This window comes from Lepisma saccharinum, chromosome 1 (assembly GCF_977018435.1).
Source record: "Lepisma saccharinum chromosome 1, izLepSacc3.1, whole genome shotgun sequence".
In the NCBI taxonomy this organism is placed as follows: Eukaryota; Metazoa; Arthropoda; class Insecta; order Zygentoma; family Lepismatidae; genus Lepisma; species Lepisma saccharinum.
Genome location: NC_139229.1, coordinates 16,553,316 through 16,557,420, shown reverse-complemented (window position 1 = coordinate 16,557,420; position 4,105 = coordinate 16,553,316).

Below are 4,105 nucleotides of genomic sequence, written 5' to 3'. Positions count from 1 at the left end.
CCACCGGGGAGGCCCTGAATTTGCTTAGTGTCTCGTACAGTCGCTAACTAGTCAACCGACCGTCCCTCACAAAAACGCGGCGCAGAAAATGGAAAAAAAACTGTAGCAGAGGGAAGTTTATAATCGCATAACGTTGATCCCCGTAACTAGCAACAGTCACCTGAAAAAAGAATCGTCTGAAGCGTCGCCACGAGTACTGTTGGCTAAATGTAAGATGTTAGGGAGGAGAGCTCTCGTTTTATGACAACTGTAGAGGAAATTGCAATTTAGTCACATACGTCCTTCGATATTTTCTTCTTATGCCACAGTAATGATATCCCCCAGTTAAGAAAATTCTAACAAAGCATCCACGACAAGGATAATTTGAATAGGCATTCCTTCACCTACCGCATTTTCTCAAAATTGATCCATACAACTACAAGCATCCCCATATCTTTTTCCCAAACTGGGCAAGGATTTTCACTTCCAGCACTTGGGGGCAGGGTAATATTTCATATCATAAAAAATTACCTTGACATTTTATTATTATTATCATTATTGTTGTCGTTGTTTTACAAATCATAAAATTTAAATTGAATTGAAAATACCGTGGCGTTGTTGCTAAGTTCAGACTTGAGTCCTCTTATTTAAATAGAAACTGGATTCGACTTGCTTCCTTTCCATAAACTTTAAACATTTATTTTAGGAACAGTTCAGTGTCTTTTTGTATTTTTTCACGATGTGTATATCAGAGACTAGGGTCAACCCAATGGCGTAGTGGTAATGGCGTGGCCTTGTAATGAAGGGGTTCCGAGTTCGGTAGTCGACGGAGGCAACCAAAACTTCGGATCCCACTTAAAACTGTCGGTCAAGTCCCGATTAGCCTATCTGTGCATAAAGTGGACTTAAAAACAAAAACTCAAATATCAGAGACCACTAAGTCTGATATATTTCAAGACACACCTTGTCCATGTTTTCACGCAACAATTTCACTATTCAAATGATATTAGGTGTTCCCAGACATCTCAGGTAGGTCAAGTGCTTCACTGTCCCCCCCTTTCCCAATATGAGCGCGAATGCTAACATCCTACAAATTTTGGAGTAAGGAAAGAAATAAAAGCTCATTAAAAATAATATGGGTTATATTTAAAGATTCTGGCGCAGTGGTAGCGTCATTGCCTTGTAATCAAGGGGTCCCGGGTTCGATATCCGGTGGAGGCACAAGTGGTTCGGGGATCCCACTTTAAACTGTAGGTCCAGTCCCGATTAGCCTTACTGTGCATAAAGTGGACTTAAAACAGCAACTCAAACCAAACCAATATTTAAAGATTCGTATTTTGCATTTCTGATGTTAACAAAAGTTTTAGCATATTTAAGAATATTTCAGTCAGAGGCGCAACCACGAATTTTTGTTTGGGGGTCAACCACTATGATGAACCTATCAATAATAATAATAATAACAATACGATTGTAATTAGTATTACTATTTTTATTATTATTAATAGTAGTAGTACCAAACATTATTATTCACGCAATAAGGGGGGGGGTTAGAAGTAGGCGCCCAAGCAATAGTGTTGGATTATACTATTTGAAATATTTTTTCAACACTTTCATTTTCATTAGCTAATAATGAAAAACAAGCACACACACTGAATTTTTGAACGACAGAGGATGCATAACGAATATAATTCTTATGGCGAGCGAAGTGAGCAAGAAAATTTTTAGAACCAAAATTGTGAAAACTGAAAATAATATAGATTCTCTTTTACATTTTTTTTCTTTCATTTGGATCGTTCGGCTCCTAGGGCTGACTCCCGCCGCCCCTCTAGCTACATACGGCTCTGAACCTGATGAGACTGTAAGAAAATTAGGTATTGCGAGCAAGAAAAATAAGAAATGTATTTTTATTTGTATAAAATTTGAAATAAAGTTGCGTAGTTGCCCTTCTTCTCCCCCGCTGCAGGTGCCTTGGCCGTCTAGAAGAAAAAATGCAAGAAATACGTGAAAACTTATTCCATATTGAGTATCCTATTGTCCTGTTACTCTTAGAGTCTGCCAGTCTTGATCTTCTTCTACTTCAATGTTTGACCCCCCCTTTCCCCCCAGAATGGATTTTCGTCCAAGGTTGGGGGCAATGCCCCTGCCCCCTGTCGTTGCGCCACTGATTTCAGTTATGTCTGTAGAACATCATTTAAAACGCCCTATTGCTACTACTTTGAGGGGAAGAAAATTCAACAAGCGCCTTCTGTGGATGGCTCCCTAGTCATCCTTTCCTACCCTCGCTACGGGCTTGAAAATAATAAACGTGTATTCATATCATTAACTTACAGACTGTGTTGCGACAATATATTTCTTTTATTTGCTTCGAAGAAAAACACAACGTTTATGTGCGAAAATATGAAGAAAAAAAAATTATATGTCACTCACAAAGTACTACAAGGACTACCCGGTGTGAAATTTTAAGTACCGAAATCCGGAATTTCTTGCACGATGAATAATATTGATATCTCATTGTTTTCAAAGGAGGTATGAGTTCGACGGGACGATCCCGTCCCCACGATGTCTAAAACTGACAAAAAAATCACATATTATGCAAAATGTCGGTGCTTGGGGAGGGTAACCGTGGGTAAGGCGCCAGAATATCTAGCTGGTTATATTTTTCATTATTGACAATGTAATTGTTTTTGGAAAAAATAAACTCGTTGGAATCATTACGAATATTAAATATCTGAATTCAAAAACATCTGAAACACTTGAACGTGGATCGATCTCAGAAAGAAACGCATTGAAACAGAGGCGCAACCACGAATTTTTGTTTGGGGTGGCAAGTGCCAGGATAAATATGCCATATTAATAATAGTAATAATGCTAATAATAATAATGTTAATAATGCTATTATTATAATATTATTATTATTGATTTTGCCATATTTTTCTTCGCTTATTGTGCTACTTTTGGCTAATTTGCCAAAATGGGGATGAGTGATGATTTGATGAAATTGTTGAATGGACACACACTCACAAACATCCATGCCCAAGCCGGAATTCGAACCCGGAACCAACATTATTATTATTATTATTATTATTATTATTATTAGTAGTAGTAGTAGTAGTAGTAGTAGTAGTAGTAGTAACAAAGACATTATTACCCTCGTAAATTATGCAAGAAGGGGGTAGAAGTTGGCGCTAAAGCATTTGTGTTCAAACAAACGATTGAATTATTTTTCCACGCTTTCAATTTCACATTGATAAATGCATTCCCAATATAATTATTTTTTACATTAACATGTATAACTTTTGTGGACGATATATGTTTCACATATCGTTGGTGAAGGGATGAAGTGACGTATCTTGATTTTTACGATTTTTTAAGAGAGAGATTTAAAGTTTTTCGTTCAACATAATACCGTAGTCCTCATTTGATATTTATTATATCAATTGCAAATTTTATATACTTTATATACTTTAATATAAAGTATTTAATAATAGTTGTATTGATTTCATACCTTTATTTAAAAGTGATTCATACATTCACGTCTATTTATCCATTGCTGTTGAAAATAGTAGTTAAAAGAAGTTAATAAAATACAGAAACTTAATAATGGTTTATCTTTAATGCAATTCAAGATATAGTAACACTTCAGTACAAAGAAAATATGAATTCTGGTTGTACTTGTAACTAAGAATAACTATGGGACTTTGAAGGCTCGTACAATAGAATATTTTTAATATTTTTTTATAGATATTCAGTGTGGAAGATTTTTGTAGAAATACACAAACTCAGGTTCTCTCACTACAGGTGTATCTCCTTCACATAAAGACATCAAATCTGCATACATCTGTAGTGAAATCCTTTGGTGGGTGTGAGTGAAGACACTTTGGAGTTTTTGTGAATATAACTTTCCTTTGCAGCAAGATACTTCGATAAACCACATTTAAATGGCTGTCCTTGAAATAAATTTTATCTGGTTGATCCTTGATCACCATTAGTTATCGTATGCCTGTTCAGTCAATTCCTTCACCATTATCATCCTTCCTTACAGATAGGATCCTCAGATTTGATGCGACATCTCGGAAATCTAAGAAATTCATGCATCGAAGGGAATGCTCAGTGTATGGTTTATCAG